Source organism: Anopheles merus, chromosome 2L (assembly GCF_017562075.2).
Source record: "Anopheles merus strain MAF chromosome 2L, AmerM5.1, whole genome shotgun sequence".
NCBI lineage: Eukaryota > Metazoa > Arthropoda > Insecta > Diptera > Culicidae > Anopheles > Anopheles merus.
Genome location: NC_054083.1, coordinates 11,381,397 through 11,402,223, shown reverse-complemented (window position 1 = coordinate 11,402,223; position 20,827 = coordinate 11,381,397). Strand labels below are relative to the sequence as shown.

General features: G+C 41.4%; 1 protein-coding gene across 2 annotated transcripts in view; it reads left to right on the top strand.

Annotated features, from left to right (window-relative positions):
• The first annotated feature begins 1,125 nt into the window (after window positions 1-1,125).
• Window positions 1,126-20,827, top strand: part of LOC121594278 (poly(rC)-binding protein 3) — a 132,245-nt gene continuing 112,543 nt past the window's right edge. The window contains exon 1 of one of the 2 annotated variants that reach the window (XM_041917358.1): window positions 1,126-1,377. The gene's annotated coding sequence lies outside the window, so the exon portion shown is untranslated. Of the gene's footprint in view, window positions 1,479-20,827 lie in introns of both variants that reach the window. The other variant, XM_041917355.1, reaches the window with a different exon arrangement.

Genomic DNA, 20,827 nt, shown 5'->3' with positions numbered 1-20,827 from the left:
GGATAGACTCTCGGAGTGAAAATGCATGTCTTGCGAGCAATCAGAAGCGGGAAACCGCGGGAGCAGGGATGGGGGGGAGCGGTTGAAAAGAGCGAGGGATATTTCTCGAGACAGACGATGCTGCACATAACTCTTTGCTCGGTATTCGGGACGGGTTTCCCTACATTGTTTCGGGGTTCTCATCGTTCCGTCCCAGCCCTTCCTCGAACTATTAGACTATTGCACTTTCTGTCCTGCATCCTGCTTTTGCTTACACACAAACTCAAAAGTGCCGTTCTGTTGCTTGGTTATGCTGTAAATTTACATCGCACACACCTGTATGGCAATCGGTAACCGTACACCACCGTCGTCAGCTAACGAAGCAAGTAAAAGCAGAAATCACTACTAGCCGACACCAATACCAGTGCAGAAAAGCGCCATCTCAAACCACGAGGTACAAGGTGCCGACGTCCGGTGTTCTCACTCTCTCCCATACACTGTGCATTGAGCACGCAAAATTGACAGCTGTTTTTTGTCCTCTCCTTCACATTCCGATCGGAGCTTTACCCGAAGTAGGATGCCCGGTGCGAGAGCTTTTCCCGCTCACCGTGCAGAGCTGTTTGGCGGGATGTTTTCCGTTTAACCGCTCGTTTCGTTACTCGCGCTCTGTTTCGCTCACAGCCTCGCATCGTGCATTTCGCTCACACACCGTATTACACCGTCGAAGGCACGACGACGTGGTGTTACGGGCAAATGAAGTTAACAGGCAGAAAAACCGGCTTCCTGTGGGTTGCTGATGGCTGCCGATGCATGGCCGAACAGGCCGAAAAGGCGGCGAGGGGATAAAAACGACCGACGTACGGCCGAGCATCCCAGCCGAACGTTGGCAAACCATGTGGCTGAAGCAATAAAAATACGAGATGCGAGAAAACAAGAGAGACGAAAAACGAAGCACCTTGCTCTTGCTGGCGGGAATGAAACCCAACGATGGAGGCGCATGGAGGTGCCCAGTACGTTACACGCTACACGGCAACTCGCTGGACGAGCAGGTGAAATGGTGATGGTGGGGCGGTCTCCCCAGCTTGGATGCTGAAGTTATTGTGCTGGGCGAGATGAGATTTCCTTCTCGGGGCCGATCCGAACGCTTCAGTCTTCTGTGCAGTTCTGACCCGTACGGCCGCGCGCGCTGAACGCTTTTGATAAATTTTCTTATTCCGCCAAACCAACAAAACCACAACAGTTTCCATTACAATCCCTTTACATCGTCCTCCCGACCATTCAGCCAACCAGTCACCCAACCCGCCAACGCTCCATAGCGCGAGCAGCAGCAGCAACATCCGTGTAATTGTGATTCGACCGAATTACGGTTTCTCCTCGTGCATTCCTGTGCAAGCTCGGGTTGGTATAGTGGATTGTTTGCTGATAGCTATATGCTCACCGGTCATTACAAAGAGTAGTCCTCGGTTTTGGCATCGTATTATTCGATTCCTTGATCACAGGTAGGCAGTGCGTTAGTTCGTATTCCGCGAGTTTAATTACAATCTTTTCTCGTAAAAACGCGAACAAACCACGTGATTGAATATAGTGCTGGAAATTGTGGAGTTTTTGCAAACGCATATCACATCTGATTAACTGCATGCTGCACGGAGAACACGGTAGTTAAATTCTGTTGAGCTGTAAATTGAAAAAAAGCTCCTTTTTTTAAATCGTATCGCACATATTTTAAATTGTATTTGTATTCAGCGCAGTTCAAAATTGGTAATAATGAACAAAACGATGTAAACAATTTATAAAACAATCCATCGTGTAGAAACACAGTTAAAAATCCTACTAACAGTAAACCAATAAATAATTGATTCTGATTTACCAAAATCATCCGCCACACTTCCCAAATGCGTTGCTCACCGCTCTACTAACTATGTAATAAACATTAACACGTGCACAATCATCGGTAGGGAAAGAAATTTCCACACAAAACCCAACACGTTCGCTAATGCCATAGACACGTGCTGCCTACAAAACAGTCTAATGGTCGGAAGTTGTTTGTGTCAAAATCATTTAGTGCTGGTGGCCATTTCGTGCGAAATAACTCCTTTAAAGGGATTACTTTTATCATACAACAATCGATTACTGTGACACAATAAATACCCAATGGTAGACCCTTAGTGTGCCTAGAAGAAGATATTACACCGAAGGTAATACTGCCAAAAGAATAGTGAAGTGTTGTTCAAAGTGTGCCAACCGTTTTGTTTTTTGTTGTGTATGTGCTCTATTCATTGGCCTTTCATGTTGGTAAATATTGTAGAAGACAGAGAATTTGAACGTGGTAATGTTTTGGTAATAAAAAACGATACAACTTTTAAAGCAATTAAGGATAGTGGTGCGTTTCATTGCTTTTACAACTGGAAATAAAGCAATATATTTGTCTGTAAGATCATGATTGAGACCCTTTGGGATTTGATGTTCGAGGTAAGCTTTTTTTATGTATAATCATAAAATGTATAATCATACCTTTCCTTACCCAAAATATTAATGTCTTTCATCAACCAAATCCAAGGTAAAAGATACAAAACTCAGAAGTGAATTACAGTACAGATCAGTATAAAACTCATATTCTTACACACCATGTTGTAACGGCATTAGGAAACTGTAATTTAAATAAATGGAGCATATAAACGCAACAACTATCAATGAGTAGTCAGTTTAAAGAACCCGTAAAACGTAAACTGCCAACACATCATCCAACGACTTCCATTGCATTGCATCATTTTACAACCTCTTCGCAAACAAATTGCACCATTAAAAAGGGGTGTGCAGGTACCGACACCACCTTCAGCAAGCATTCCACTGGTTTGATGAACGTGTTCCAGGTCGAACTGATTTCTCGATATCGTACGCTGAGATTTTACCATTTCCACGTTTGCACCTACTTTAACGTGCCGTTAGTGCAGCCAGGCTTAAATATCGCTGGATGGTAATCAAATCGACGGCGAAACGAACCGTTTCGAATCGTGCTGAAAAAAAGAAGGATATTCGCCCCCGAGATACAGAGCAATCGGAGGAAGCAAATTTCTTGCCGTAATCCGTGATATTTATAGATTTATTATTATTTTCACTCCTCATTCTTGCTGGTTTGTTCGTTGGTTTGTTTTTCACCTCCCTTTCTTCAGTACCGTACACCGCTTCCAATCCGGTGCGATAGCGTTTCCGTCCAGCCGTAAATGGTCCGCCAACGAAAGCGCGCACAGCAAGTAGCAATCAGTGTGAGAACTGGCTCCGGTTGCTCTTTTCTACGCTTTCAAGTTGCGGCATTGCACATTTGTGATCTTGGTATTGGTGCTGTTGGGGTTTTTTCCGTACCTGTGCCTAGCAGCCTAGCAGTACGAATGCCCTGCGGTACCGTTTGCTATTCTTCCGTCGATTGTGCCCAACGTTCCCTAGCCACGAGGGCAATGGACCGTTCTGCAACGGTTCGATCCCGTTTCTGATTATGGTACAGAACGGTGATGGTGCGGATGGTTAACGCAACCACGCGGCGGATTTGCACCGGCAAAAGGTGTTTCATGGTCGAGATAAAAAGAAAAAGCGCACCTTTGTAGCCGGATCAGCACTGTTCGGGTGGGAATAGTGGGTTATGAAGCGAGCACGAGAATGCGGGAAGAATTGATCGAAGCGGAAATGGAATGCTCTAGCCTGTGAAACGACTTTCTAAGTTTGCTTTCTTGCGCTAGGTTTGTCCATAAAACAACCATTCCCACGCTCGCTCTCTCTCTCTCTCTCTTTCTCTTTCTCTCTCTTTCTCTCTCTCTTTCTATCCCCACCTTCCCAGTCTCCGACCACCCCCTCGGGTTGAGAAAGTCGAAAGGTAAGCACAACCTGACGTCAGTTTGTGTATGGGTCCGAAAGTCGTCAGCCCACCTTTACCCAACGACCTATGGGAAAGCTCCGGAAGGTTCAGCAGAAATTGCAAGATGAAAAGAAGCCGCTCTTGGTGGAGTACACAAATTTCCCATCACAAATATTTCTTCCATTTGCTCCGTCCCTTTCAAGACCGGTTTGAAGTTCGGCCAGATCTTGCTGCTTGTCCCTCCAGCTCTTATCCACCTCATTGGCCCATTACATTACATCACTTCATTGGCACGGATCTGACGGATTCACTGGTGGAAAAAGGAAAAATCTATTCGCGCAAGACTACGTCGCGTAGTTGAGAAAACATCTAAGCCATAAAATAGATATGCTTTTGCTTCCCCGTACCAAAGCCATCGAGCGACAGCAATGGTAGGTAGTCTTTAAGCATACCACCAAGAAGGCTGTGGGCTTTGAAAAATCTTACCAAAATGAAACACTCACGAAACCGTCTCCCAGAAGGCAAACCGTGATCTCCCTTTGATGATTTCAGTTTGGGCTCTTTACTTTCTGCTCTTCCTTCTTAATTTTTTTTTTTTTTTGGTAACACACAAACTCACCAAATAAAAATGTGAAAAAGCTGCTCATTTTCCGGTCCTTCCGCAAGCGTCCATTTTCTTCGTCATGGACGTCTCCAAAAGTAAATCAATATTTTGCAATAAACCCGTCAAAAGTAACGCAAATTACCTGAACTTTGTCGATGAATTTGTGTTCTATTTTGGCTTTTCCTTTTATCCTTCTTCATCTTCACGCAATCTTTCGTTGCGCCTGATCCAAGGCTAAGAAGCAAATGAAATCGATATCGAAAGCACTTAAACCACATTCTACATCTTCGAAAGTCTAAATTTAAACCTTCTTTGTCATCCCGATTATTCCCGTAAATGATTAATCCCCTACCCATGCCACTGCTATTGATTGAAAAGTCTTTCTGCTGTTTACAGTCACATTTCTTCAGGAAAGATTTAGATTCGCACCGTTCAAGCAGCTCGTGCTGGAGCAGATCACACTTTTTAGGCCCAGCTTTGTTGTTCAATAATTAGTTCCAGCAAATTCCTTTCGAGAAGAAATTAACTCACCCTTCGAAGTTGACGACGGTGTCGCTCCGGTTGGAGACCGACAACCTCAACGACCGGCTTGCCCGGAATTTCTTTGTCTGATTTGCATACTCGAGTAACAGGAAACCGAAGTATTGATGGAAAAGTGATAAACATGGGTTTCGGTGAACCGCTTGCCGTATGCTACATTCGGAAAGAAAGATAGATGCTCTCCGCCAGTTGCCCTAAATTAGACATCAATGGTTCTTCAGCAAGAACTTCCAATAAGGCTCGTATTTCAAGCGCAGTTGTATTGTCTTACTTCCCATAATACGTCAAAGCAGCCCACCGCAGCAGCTACCTGTCTGTCCATTTTGATTATCCTTTGATAGGCTGTTCCATGCCGTTCAAGTTACGTTTCGAGGCGATTCATTGGGTGGAGTGATTTTTACTTACAGGGGATGTACGGAATTTTACTTCTCCGAGTAATTTCAACAATGGCATTGAAATTTGGAGAGAATTAGTATTACTTTACCGATACCTGATCGGTATTATCCATCAGAAATGGTTTAGTTTTGCACCCGGATAATATTGTGGGATAGGGTTTTTCGTTTAACATTATTTAAGGGTTTGTTGTTTTATTTTTATCGTCATTTAATTAGATTGCATTTGTCACAGTAAAGAGAAAGTATTCTATAAGTAGTAAGTAACGAATCAATATTTTACCTGTATCATACTAAAAAATATCATACCTTATATCAAGTCTAAAAAGTACTCGATATAACGCCTAAAATAAAATATTATTAAAATATATTAGAAACAGAATCAAAGTTATTATATTAAAAAATATTTCCTTTTCCCACAATTTATTACAGTTACAGTAGGTAACCGCTAACTAAGGGTTTTAATTTCTTGTGAAAAATGCACATTTGCTATGAATTTCTCTTCGTAAGATTCCGAAAGTTGCATTGTTTAACATTTCTGTGTTTTCTAACGGAGAATCATTCCAGTTAGCGAACTTCCAGTTGAAAAAAAAATCGCCAGTAAAACACATCCAGTAAGCTGTCACCTACTATTTAACGCTGGAAAAAGGTTGAAGTTTGGCGTATTTACTTGATATCACTTTGTAGAAACATCGAAAATATAATACGTGTTTGCATAAAGATAGACCTGAATAAATAATAATAAGATCCATTTCACAAGTTTCTAAAGTTTTCAATAACACAACCAAACATACATTGACGACCAGATTTACGAAGCCACGACTCACGCCAGAGACTGCCGAACTTTCATCCACTTCGACCAACATCCATCTCATTCGTATCATATTTTATCTCTCCCTTCGCACATATATTGCACCAAAGTCATGAATACAAAAGTAACCCCGCTCCCGAAACAACACCGGTCGTGCGAATATTCAATTTCATCAAAGCATCAATTTGAATAAAATGGTTCTCCCCTTACGGTGTGGATACGGGCGGTGGAGAAATATTTATTATTTCGAATTATAGTGTAAATTGTAACCAAATTTGCTCCTTTTTCGATCCTTACCATCCGACCGGCTGGTATCCGCCATTGCACCCACTGAAACCCACTGGAAAAGGATTCTACCCCTTGTGCGAAGCTGTAAAACTGACAAACACACGAGCAACAACAACAACAAACGTCTCTCTGATCTCTGACTTCTGCTGAACGCTCGCCCGCCCGCTGTGTAATCTACTCTCAAAGGATCCTTTCTTTGCTCTCGTGCGTTCAAAGAAAAAATAAAAATAAAGCAGGTGGACCCGGATTCACCGTGCTGGCAGCTTCCTGCAGCGCCAACGCTGACGGGGCGCCCTTGGCAGGAAAGTGGAACGCTTTGTGCGCCTTGGTACAGTCGAACAGTGCCGTAAGAATCAAGTCATCCGGACAAACCTCGGCAAAAGAAAGCAGATCCTCACCAGCAGCCCGGCCGGTTGCTTGGTGGTACCGCTGCTGCTTGCTCCATTTCGTTGCGCGAAGTCCACCGCCGTTTGGCGTCCGGTACGTTGCGAGCGAACCTCTGCGGGGCATTAAATATTCAGTATGCGTAAATATACTTTTTTAACGAAAAATATGGTCGGTGGAAAAAAGGAACAGGCTCTGCTGGTCGATCCACTGGGAAGGGTACCGAAGTGAAGGGTATACGTGAGGTATGCCTTTTTATTTCTGCTACGACGTCTGTAGCAGCACAACCTGGTGTCGATTTTGAAAGGATCTGCCGGTGGAAAAGGATATTCAGTAACAATGAGAGTGAGCATAAAACATATACACACACAAACCATTCCTGTATTAAACATACGAGCACCATAGTGCTTGCCGCACGAAAAACATAATCCCGTAAGCGGTCTTTGTGCAAATAATTACTGCAACAAAGAATTTGTTTACTAACTGCTCCAAGTGCAACCGTCAATGGCGTTCGCGTGTCATACAATGTGGTTTATATAAGAGAAAATTGTAATTTTAATATTCATATGAAAATTGCGTAGGCTGAATTACGTGAGCTGTATCGTAGGCTTTAAAAACGATTCAAACAAAAATTGGTCCAAAACCGCGAATAATTAAAGTTGCTTCTTATTTTCACATTACTTTGGCCATCAACTCACCATACTATTCCAGAGTGCGACCGCCACTAACAAAGCACTACAGACGGTGCACAGTAAAGTACGACACAAATTTATGCACACCACTAGCAATGATGCCCGAAGTATCTGGGGAATCTATCCCAAACAAACACATACACAGCCCTTCACCACTTTACAATGCGGCTATCGGAATGAAAGTAAACCTTAGAAAATAATAACTTCTCTACGGATAATTTGTTAGCTGACTAGTTAATTTGGCCCGGTTGCACGTTTAAGCAACAGAACCTAAGACGTGTATACTAACTGGAGGGCACATTTAAATGTTTTCATTCAAACATGTAGGTAAGCATTCCTGCTCTCTCTTGATGTCTATTTACTGATATTTTTTATGATCGTGTTGCTATCTTGGTACAGGCTTCCATCCTATTGTGATCCCGGTTCATAGTCCTTCCATATTTTTGTCTTATTTACAAATGTTAGTTGTTCCATTACATTAGCAATCGTGGTCCACTTTCTTTTTCACTATGTTTGACTATCGGCTGGACTCGTGGTACAGTTGCCAACTCGAACGACTTAATTACATGTCAATCATGGGTTCAACTTCCAGTATGACTGACTAAAATCCGGCTATGGTTTATCAAAAAGTCACTAAAAACCAAGCCCCGGTGTGGCGCAGGCAGGCCTTGGCCGACAACGGTTGTTGTGGCAAAGAAGAAGATGTTTGACTATTCCGCTATCATTGACCATTTTCACAACCATATAGGACATACGAAAATTTAATTTAGTCATTCTGAACTTATGGAATAGCTACTATTAAATGTCATGACATGTTCATATGACATATGGGTCCGAGTCTTCCATCCACAGGGCTCACTGTCACGGCTTATTATTGACCCGTGCCCCATCTTCTGCAAGACTATTTGTGTACCAAGCAGCCATGGATATTCAGGAGTGCTAAATGCTAATAAAAACAACTAAACTAACTTCATTTAACTTTGTAGCTTCATCATGTGCTCATATAAAAAAGAACCCCTGACCCAGGAATGTCCTTATTCCGTGTATATTATTATCCCATTACTTTTCCCAATAGGAGTTGCTGTTCATTTCAGTTTTACAGTGCATTTCAGTTGTAATTCCACTGCTGAACCATACAATTGTTTTTCCCGCAAGATATACTTTCAATGGATAAATAAATTGTAGCAACCTTGATCCCATAATAATTGGGAATTATTATAGCTAGGTTAGGTTCTTCTGGTAACGACACAGCCGAACGACTAAACTCCGTGAACCCGCTACAAAATATTAAAATTCAATTATTCAATTTTTTTTCCAAATGTTTAACACAACTCGTACTTAGCCTTATCCAACAATCTACGTATGGAGACCCGATCCATGGGAAATATAAACCCGTTATATGCATGTTTTAAAGTTGTTCACTTAGTCCTAGTTATGCAGCTCCGATGGTTTCACTATTTTGCATGGTACCCAGCATTTTTGGGTTAATGTACAATGAAAAATTGCAATTGTTAAACGTTCATAGCGTACGATTTTGCAATCCTTTCAAGCAAGCATTTGACTGCACGTGGATGATGGTTTGAAGCAAGTACATGATAGTTCGAAGCAAGTCTTTTTATTGAAACGTTTTGAACTACACAATAAAACACTACTACGCATGATAAAATGCATGGAGCGTGGTAGAATCTCTACCACATAATTATTTAGAATCACTGGGAATAATTTGATTATTATTGATACACTTTCAACACGTGTGTAGAAGAAAACATTAATGTCTTTTAATTTGAATGCCTCAATGATTCAATCACGCTACCATTGCTTGTTGTCTCGGAGAATGGAAACACCGCAAAGAAATAAAAATCATCCAAGCACCCATAGTTGGTTAGCAAAACCGTTCTATAGTGAGTAACTTTTTCGTTCAGGAAGATCCTATAGTGAGCAAGCGTCACCTATGAGCGTGACGTGAGCGTAACGTGAGCGTCACCTCTTACTTCGTTTTGTATAGGGAGATTGAATGTTACCCTGCTGAATTTTTTATCAGGTCCCAAATGGTCGGTAATCAGAGATGGGAATGACTTATTGAAGCGTACTTTAGCATTGGGGCGCTCATCTCACATACGACACGGGCGGCATTGGGTCACCACCCGGAGGCTGGGGTGGCGGTAAGGTTTTATTTTATTTCTACGTGTGTTTTTTTCTTCTCTTGATGTTTATTTTGCTTCATTTTAACTCAGTTCATTTCGTTTTGCGTCAATTTGATGTTTGCAAAACGGCCTCACCGAGCAGGTCTCTTGCCAACGTTTGCCAGCAAAACAAACACCAACAAGCATTAGGCACACATTTACCCTTTCCAAACAAATTCCCACGCAGAATTTGTTGAGTTGGTGCTATTTTGCTATCCCACCTTTTTTGACTATTTCGGCAAATGAACATGGTTAGTACGCTACTATTCGGTATGGTTACGCGTACCTACAACAAATGTGTCATACGTTTTAAGTGCCGAAGAAAAATCTTCGCCAGATTTAAAGATGTCTCTATTTGCAGAGTTTTTGGATTTACAATTAGCGCTTAGGTTTTTAGCAATGTTGTGTATAAGTCATTAACTTTTCCTATATCATTAATTTAACAACTAGAGGGTTGTTAATTATACCGAAGCAAGTAAATAATCTTGAAGTACTTGATGATAGATTGTTTTAGCATGACGTTTGACGTCTCTATCTCTGTTCGTCAATAACAAAAACAACAACAACATCAGAATCCATGTTAAGACAAGATTTTTATTTATGCTTTGCCATCTAAAGCCCATGCAGTAGCGATGATAAGAAAATCCCATTCGGCAAGCCAAAGAAGATATATTAACACAACAAAATACTTGACATTTTCATGTGGGCTGAACAGGATAAAGTGAGGCAAATATACAACAGCCCAGCAGCTAGACAGCAGCTGCTCTGCATGCTTGACATTCCATCAAAGTGTTTCGCTACTTCAAAAACCAGAAGGACGCTAGCGTTCAATTTGTTTCATTTCGAGGAACAACCTAAGCGGTACATACAGACGCGATTGCATGAAAAAGATATCAAAAATCCTACCTCAGGCTTCTTGCTTCAGTCACGCCACCTGCCATGATGCCCAAGCTTTATGTCTCAGTGACAGCTTTCGCGCAGGATCAGCAGGAGCGGTTGGTCGCCCAATAAACATGATGGAAAAGATTCTGCACAGTGCCATAAACACCGCACCGTATCGTACCGGCACTTTCGAAAAGTTAATTGAGTGAATTTGTCCCCTGATGTCAAGCGTGCAGCGCGTTTTTTTTACTTCCAAGTGGATTGTATATTTTTCATTGAATTTTGCATCCTTATGGTACGCAGTGTAATTTGGCTTTCCATTCAAATGAGAGGGAAAAGGACTGCGGGCAACAAAAAAAAAACAATATTTTGCAAGGTTCTGCTGTGCGACAGATTGACATCCCGTGGTGATGGTTGTGGTGACAATTTTTAAAATATTTTCATTGAGCTGTCACACCCTACTGATGACCAATTTGTTTTCTATGAGTATCCTGTACAATACAGTAATGCATTACAAAAGAACGAAACAAATTAAAAATATTTGAACTTTCAACGATATCGATAGGACAATAATTTATCTATCGACACCTTAATATACTTTGTTACCTCCGTGCGTAAGTTTTACATGTTGATTCTTGCCATTTTTGTTAATGGAGACGCATGGTCTTTTACGACATTCCGTATACTTGACAGAATGAAGAAGAACCACAATATCTCATATTCTTTATTCATATTACCGTTACCAACATTTACAGGTCCATATATATCTCTTATATGTTAAGGTTTTATTTTAATTCGAGATCAAGTCCGCAAAACAATGGTTTTACTTTTTTTACATCTATAGAATCATGATGAGCATTGAAAGATTTTTCTTTATTTTGGATTTACAACCCTCGTGGTCATGCCAGTGTATAAAGATTTCCAAAGCTTATTTGGTATCACATAACCAGGTATTCGTCAGTCCTTGCTACGGGGAACGATACCTACGATGATTGAGCCCACGACGGGCATGTTGCTACGTTGCGTGTGTTGACGACTGTGCCATGGAACCGCCCCATGGTTTAAAGGTTACAGACTTAATATAAATTAACATGTAACATTTTAACACACATTAGCCTTATGTGAAGCTCTATTTGTAAGTCGAATGACGCATGAAACCAAGTGTGTTATCAGGTATGATATATAAATCAATTACTTGTGAGTTGCATTGTATGTGTAATTTGTCATGTACCTGCTATGTAAAAAATATGAAATATCAAATATATCAAATATATCACAATCAAATAAACTTGCCAACAGGCAGGGAAATGAGTTGGAAGCAACAGTTCACCAATGGTTGATCAGCAAAATAGTCGATCAGCAATTTATTAGCATTATAGCTTAAAATATTATGAATACACTACAGACTAATAAGAACTGACCTTACAAGACGTGTGTTTAACCTGCTCTATGTGATAGCTATTTAAGTTCAAGTTTTAAATCAGTGATAAGGCCGCCTGTTTTGCCAATCACTTAAATACAATAAACAAATTAAACAAATAAAGATGTCACTTGCAGCGATTTGATTGATGTGTTCTCTTAATTGCGTTACAGTCGACTTGTACTACGCCTGTTTGTGTGCGTAACAACATATAATGTCTATTCAAACTAATTGAAGAATAATGTGTTAGACCGGGCTACAGAAGGCTTCAACATGTTTCAGAGTTCAGAATTATTTTTTGGTTAAATTAATGACATTCAAAATTGTTCCAAACAATTTAATACATTCGAATTTGCAAGCGAATTAGGCATGTATATGTATAAACCCTTCTAAGAAACATTCAGTAAAGGCACCATTTAGCAAACTACTCACTAAGGTGTAATTCTACATTCCTCGCGTGTAGCCTTGCTGATTAGCCTTGCCATTCGTATCCAAGGCCAAATAGAATCGATGGAACCTATGTATGACTAAATTTACCTAAGGGTACATTTTGATGATGGAACAGTCGATGCGGCGATAGTGAATTAATTGCACGTACTTACCTATCACTCTCACTGAAGACCAGCACGCTTGTCGGTCATATACACACACACCCGGTCATCATTCGGATGAGTTGCCTCCAGTGTTGGAAATATGATATGATTCTAATTAATTACTGCTCTTCATGGCACGACACTTCAGAGACCGTTCCATTCGATGCAGTTTTGCCATGAAGAGCAGGGAGCAGTTTGCCGAATGGAATTTGATTGGCACAGTACAGTCGGTACACATGCAGTAGATAATCAACATTGAAAAATTCAATTGGTGTAATCTCACCGACCTGCTTCCCTAATCAGCTGCGTTAGCAAAAGAGACATGCTTTATGCTCAACACGGCAAGCAACTACGGTAAAGGCATCATATCTACCACCATGCCTATGTCAGTATGGTGAACGCTTCGGCTAGACTGTGCGTTCTGTAGAGCGTAGTGACACCTTCCTACACGAGCCGTCGCAAAGCTCGCAAAAGCTGTTCAAGTTCGCCACTCTCGCCCCAGTGCTTAGTCACGCTCTTATGATAAAGCGTAATCGGATGGACAAAAACCGCACGTTACCCTTCCGGCGGGTCAACCGCACGGGCACCTTACGCCTGGATCTCGGTACTTTTCGTCCTCGCGCGGAAGCTTTACCTTCATCCCTTATGCTACGCCACACCGCACGATGTGCTGCCTGTTCCGAAGCAGATACAGCTGAAAATTTCCACCTCACTGAGCGTAATCCGCACGCTCGTCTATCCAGCCGAGTGCAGTGCTTCCAACCAACCAAATCCACCGCCCGTAGTACCGTACCACACGCTGATGCACCGTGCAGCAGCGTGTAGCAGCGTTGCTTGGAGCCTAAAACGGTCACAGAGCAATCGTCATTACCGACATTATCGTCATTACTGTTTCGAGCTTGAGCGCTCGCCTATTTATACATAATCGTTATTATGCCATAAAATAATATTATTTTACTTCACTTGACACTACCGAGCGTTCGGTCTCGATCCTTGGTCTACAATTTTTCTTGAACATCATCGTGCTCAGCAGCTAGCTCTCTTGCAACGAGGAACAGAAATGATAGGGTTTAGGTTCTCTTTTTGTGTTTGATGTGCGCACAAACACACATTACACTGTAAGTTGTTGCAAGGGCTAGGATTTACCCAACTAAGAAAACACCTCGCACCTGCCTTTTCCACATCACGCAGGATTTAGCGAGTGGCGTAATATTCCTGTGCCAGCAACATGAAAGTAAAATTCCTTTCGGTTGAGCTGAAATTGAAACGTCAACCACTTGCCCATTTTCTCATGGTTATTCTCGAGCGTGCAAAGATGGAATGTTTGATTACACTTTGTGATGGTGAGCGACACGGGCGTGGAAAAGCTTTATAGTGGTACCTGAAGTGTTGAAACACCTTATCCAACCATAAGGTACTGATACACTCAATATCAGAGGAGGAATGCTAAAATAAGTTTATATATGTACCGCAAGCAAAATTTTGTTCGCTTGCTGATTTAGGGACAATATTCAAATGTGCTATTACTATCATATGCTAGAGATCGAAACATATAATAGCTTTTTTGTTAAACTTATTTATTGGCTCTTACTAATAATAATACAAAAACAACCTCAGTTGAGATACTAGAAATTAGATTAGATAGAAGTGTCCTAAGGGGCAATAAGATTGTGTGTTTGATACATCACTTAACCATATTTTGTAAACAACACAAGTATAAGAAAGATACGGTAAATTCCTTGCTACAAAACATCGATTGGTACATTCATGCACTATTTCATTATCTTTGTTATCTAAAATACAAACAACTTGAACTGCTTGTTCCATTACTGTAATCTTGCCCCAAGACAGGTTCCCGCTAAACTGGCTTCCTTAGAGAATCTTAAAAGCTTAACTATGCGGGCGTTTACTTCCAATCATACTCTTCCCGACCCTGCCTCCTCTACAACTCCTTTTCTTTTCATAACCTTCTTGATTTTGAACAAATGTCCATTTTATAAGAAACTACCTTAACATACCCCTTACCACTCGTGATAAACCTATTTATTCTAGTTTTTAACCTACCTAAAGCACCGGTTTTCCATGTACCCGAGTACTTAACGAACAACTTTGCAACATGATTGTTTAATCCTCGGCCCCGGACGAGTTTCGGCTTTAGCTGGTGCTTGTAATGCACGTGCAGTAAGTCCCGTCAACAGGGAGCACCGTCAGCAACTTTATGCAAGTGAACTTTTCGCTACTTGATAGTACCTACCACTTGGATGGCCTCCGGAGAACTCGCTACGCCAGTAGTCTGCATGTTCTACTGGCAATTGAATGTTAATTAAGTTGTTAAATGTATGCCAGCTTAATGGAGATTTCACGTACCCATTAGCTAGCATTAGACAGCATCTATCCGCGAAGGACAATGCATGGAACGGGCTTGCAGTGACGTTGAGAGTCTATCAATTATTAAGCCGTCATATTATCATAATAACGTATCTCGGGGAAAGCGCATTACGGTCAGTCCTGGTAGTCAATGCAGCCAGAAATATAATAGATCGATGAAGCCGCCCGCCTGAACTGCACTGATGGCAGATGATGGATTGCGTGGCATGTGCTCTGTTTATGACCCTGTCTCTATCTCTCTGTCTCTGTGTCCCACTCGATCTCTCCCTCTCTCTCTCTCTCTCTCTCTCTCTCTTTCTCTCCCTTGTCCTGAATACCTCTGACAACGTCCTATGCTGTATACCTTCCCTACAAAAGGTGGCAAGTGGATTGTGCCACGTCTAGTGAAACGAAAGATTGTAAGCCGATTTTTCCATCGGATCGAGTGCGAGAGTTTCATTTAGCTGGTGCAAACATTCAACCAACCCGCTGCCACCGTTATTTCCATCAGCTGGATGAGCTAAACTCAGCGCGCCCACCAACCAATGTCCAATGCGAAACAAACGCAATATCCTCTCGGCAAGTTCCAGTCAGTGTCACGTTTTTTTAGCTGTGATGAAATTCCTCTCATGTGCCCTACCCAAATAGCGCACCCAGTTGCCGTCAGGGGAAGTTGACAAGGACTTGTGCGAATAGAGAATCGTTAGAAGCTGTTGCTGTTGTAGAGCATGTAGTGAATCTTGTCCAGGCGAGTGTCGAGTGTCAAGAGATGTTGCTGTGAGGCGCTGACAAACAAAACAAAAAAAACCTGACACGAGAACCAACGACAAAAAAGGGAAAACAAACGAACATAAAACTAGAACGAGAGTTGACAAGGAGATATTTTAATTCCAACGCTTAGGACGCCAGCGCCCTGGTTGTCTACCTTTTGCCTCACCCCCATTGGCTCACACCGCTTCCGGCCCCATGTCCAGTGGACATTTTCATTTTGTATCAGCACTCGTCTAAAAATCGCCCGCCAGTCGCTTCTTCCATAGCAACCAACCACACACTGACGAGCTCGCGTTTCTCATCGCCTACTCAACAACTTCATGTCCATGTACTATGCAGCGTGTTCCTGTAGGTAGTGGTAGTCGTAGTAGTAGCTGTTGTAGTAGTAGTAGCATCAGGGACTACAGCACTACCACCGGCGGCCATCATCATCAACAACATCATCAACAAGGGCAATATGTCAGCATGCAAGTGCCATATGAGGGTATGAGCCAGGCGTACGCTTAGTGCCTCAGTGTTTGCACAGTCTTTCAGGTTTTGCCTGCACAATTTAGATGAGGTAGCGAGCTGGCCTGCACAGATGAACTAGCCCCGGTATGACGATGCGGAGGACCATGGGAAATGGAAATCGGAAAATCGGTTTGCTACGAATCTAACCGACAAAACAGAGTGAACCGCTAGAGAATAGTAAAGGAGAGACCGATCCACTGCTCACAGATGAAAGAAAGAGAAATGGGAATGCTTTGCGTAGCAGCAACGACTTTGTACTAGCGCTGCTTCGGTGTGCATTCAGGCGTTGTTTGGTTTTGGTAAATATGTACCTACGTGCAACAGCAGAGCAGTGCGAGGCACTGGTTCGTAGTGAGCTGACGGCCACTCTTCCACTCTTCAGCATCAAGGCCTAGCACACTGCACCGGCATTTAGCCGTGTACTTCCATGGATGAGCCGATGGGTGCGATGATCCCGTGTGTGTGTGTGTGTGTGTGTGTGTGTGTGTGTGTGTGTGTGTGTGTGTGTGTGTGTGTGTGTGTGTGTGTTTGTGTGTGTGTGTGTGTGTGTGTGTGTGTGTGTGTGTGTGTGTGTGTGTGTGTGTGTGTGTGTGTGTGTGTGTGTGTGTGTGTGTGTGTGTGTGTGTGTGTGTGTGTGTGTGTGTGTGTGTGAGTATGTGTGCGCAAGTGTGTGTGGCTTGGCTTGGCTGCGCTTTAGCAATTGTGGTACATATTTATCAAACGCGCAGCTCGTCATTACGTTGGCCCATCCAACGTGCCCCTCGACAGCTTGGTGGTTTGAAAAAGGTTGGTATTGTAATGAATGCATTTACCGGAGGATAGGTCCTGCATGTCAGTATGGTAAGCTGGGGCTGAAGGTTATTTTTCTACCTGCTATTTGACGTTTCCCAGTTTCTGCTTTTCCATACACTCTAGGGAGTTTCTTGTTGGTGTATAAAGGTAAGCTTTATGTGATGCCATAGGTGCAGCGCAGTTCCCGCGCCCTGCACATATAGTATAAGCATGATTATCGCACGAAACATTGGGGACAGTGCTGAGTTTGTTTATTAATAGAGTATCACGCTTATTAAACATTCTATTTTCATTTGTATTTTCCATGCGTTTATTGCAAATTGGCATTTCCTGGAAGTTGAAAGCATTTTTTAAAATAATTTTAAAATTAACAGCACCATTAACAAATTCAGAAACATATGATATGTTATGGCGGTTGCGAATAGTTCACAGCAAAAGAGTGCTGAATGAGAAGTAAAAGGATTGAATAATGGTGACTAGAATGATCTTCACGACTAGCACGACTGATGATAATTATTAATTAAATATTTAATTACATATAGTCTTTACCCATTCATTGAACTCTGGCTCAGGTCAGGTCAGGTGTCTATCATTACCAGGCAATGATCGCTACAGTACTAAATTATTTACCCATAAAAACTCTATTACTCATTCGATAGGTATTTAAATAGCTTAATAAACTTGAAACATGTAGAAAGAGTGATTAAAGATTGAAGACTCGCTTTTTCTAAGTTATATAATTGCAATTATGAAAAATGTCACTAAAACAGCATCGTTTATTTTTTGTTGTAAACATTTTTAGCCTTACACTTATTCCTAGGTCAACTTTGATCGACTTACCTGGTTATGCAAATACACCACAAAGCGTCAATAACAAACAACGTTTGCCTAGTTTCATCATATAGCTAGAGAACGGCATACAGAAACTTACCATTTTCACCGTCCCGATGAGTGAAGGGCTAGTAAAACACAGATTGACGGCCATTGTTCGCTACTAAAAACATTGCAAACAACCACTCAATCAAATTATCAGAAAATTGAATTTAGATCTCTCCCGTGTTGCTCCACATACATAGCTCAGTTCCACCAGCAGCTGGACACAGCAGCTAACGTGGTTTAAGCTTGGTGGGAATTGAAACGAGTTGCTCTGCTACCGCTATACCTTTCAAACCGTGTTAATCCCACTTTCGTTCGTGAAACAAATAACCTCACTATATACCTCCCATGCACATATGCATTTACTTATCAATACGCTTCATTTTGTCTGCGATAGCTTTGTTTGTCATTTTGTCCCACTAAAACGTTGGTCACTGCATCTGGCACTGACAAGCTGGTTTGGTGGGTGGGAAGCAGACACAAAAACGGTGCTATTGTCCATAGCGGGAGGATAAACTAATCTCAGCCCTGTCGTCAGTGTTGTCATGTGTCAACGAAGTGCTTTAGCCGATGGTTCCACTGAGAATTTTTTTCCACTAAATGTATTTAAAACTATGTACAATAAAATAGATGGTTTATGTTTTTTTTTGTTTTTTTTTTACATGATTTCGCATCGAAGAACTATTGTTTCGCTAAATTGATATAAATAAGTTAAAAATATTTATAGGAAATATCAGTAGCTTACTATGTGCAGTAAAAGCTAAAAATACCGTCAAACATCAATTACCAGTCGGAGGGATGTAGCTCGCATTAGTGTACTACAACTAGCGACCACAAATTAGTGGAAGAAAATAATTGCATATTACTATGCTTTGTACGACTCTTGCAGCTACGAATCAGCACCGTCAGTGAGGGTTTAATTATCCACCTTGGTATAGCGCTCGCCGTCAGAATTACCACGTCAGTGTACGGGATTGTGATGGAAGGGAACGTTTTTACAGCCCAGAATGTTGCTTGGTTTTCCCCATCTGTTGAAAGTAAGGAGAAGCTCATTCGGTCTAGGTTGGTTGGTTAGTTTAATATGCTGGCTACTGTTGCCTGCCTATGGCCAAAGGTGCATATTGATTTTACGTCAGATCAATGCATTCGTTTTCAGTGCGCTGTCGGCCAGTTCCGTTTCTTTTCTCGAATGTTAGGATGTCATGGGTAAGCACTAATTAACACACAGTACTACACACGGGTTTTCAATTACCGTGCTAGGTACATTTTGGCAATGGAAACTCTCAACGTCATTATGCTTTTTTCAAAGCAGCATATAATTCTACTAACAGACCGGTTTTTGCAAAATTCACTGTTAAACATATGCACATTTTGCTTTATGATAAATGAGTGCTACAATTTTACAAAACGTATGACTCATGTTTCAATGAATATCTCTTTTTATAGTCATATTAGCCCATTTCTATCATTTTTCCATTGCTTATTTTATGTCAGTACGAAGTCAGTACATATCTTTAGACGAAATTCTCCCTTGAATTAAATGGTGAATTCCCTGTTTATCGTATTAAAAACTGAAGTGAAAATGAATTATTAGGTGATTAGGAATTTTGCATAAAGTGCAACCTATGCTACCATGACTACAATTGAACGTGTGTTGATGATCGTGAATGATCAGATTGGGAAACATTTAATAATGCACGAAAGAAAGAAGTACAACATCTGTTAACCAATCCACCAACAGTCGAGATGGAGGATGATACAATGGAGATAAGCAATGTGCCAACCAGGAATTCCCGACACGAAATTTTCCTCTAAACTGGGCAGCTTTGGATAGATGTTCACGAATGCAGTGTTTGGATGCTAGAGTTTGTTTACCTGGCATTCCTTCGGGAATACACATTGTCCACATGAAACTGGTTATGCACATAGCATATGAGAAGGTCAGCTGTTCAGATGGGTTCCACCCATAACAGCTACAAAGTTAAGATTCTGCATTAAAGTCTCTTCTGTATTGAAAAAACGTGTGGTACAATTTCGGAACAATGAAACACAATTTCGGTACAAAAAATAAACAATTTCGAAACAGTGAAATTCATTCACGCACCCCAAAATCCCAAGCTAGAACCGTACAGCCGACTCCTACGCCAATATAAGTTATAGCTACATCTTCATATGCGATATCGGCACGAATATTATTGGCGACTTAGACACCGACGTCTCGAAATCAACTACACTCAGCCTCGCGATCGCGACTTTGAGAGTTTCGTCATATTTGGCCGCCATGTCCATGCCTTAGATCAGCGGTCAGCAAAGTCCGGCCCGCGGGCCAAATGCGGCCCGCCGCAACTTTCAATCCGGCCCGCGAAAGAATTTGACTGATTTTGAAAGATGGGAAGAAACGATTCGTACACAAATTACTGAAGATTTTATAGAAAAACATATTATACCATCGTACTTTTTCAACTTAAATTAAAGAACTATGGAATGACGGACCGTGCATTATGTTCGAACCCGAGGTCAATATCCCCATAACTTTTGTATGAAAAAATATGCTATTTTCTGGCTGGCTGTAGAAAAAAAAACTAGGAAAGATCATTTACATTTACATCTATTGAAAGGGAATTATTTAAGCTTACTTGTACAAATAAGATCAATACTTTGCGAATTGCATTTCGTCAGTTATTAGGAATTTTTACCATGGTGGACGAAGACATGTACCTTAATTAACCTTATGCATTATTCAGAATAGATTCAATCAGGAACCTTAAGATCTCGATCAATTGATCAATCAACTATAAACTAATACTATAAAGATACAAAAAAGTTTATAGTTTCGATGGTCGGGACAAGTTATTTGAGAAGAATTGCTTCATCTTCTTCTTCTTCTTTGGCTCAA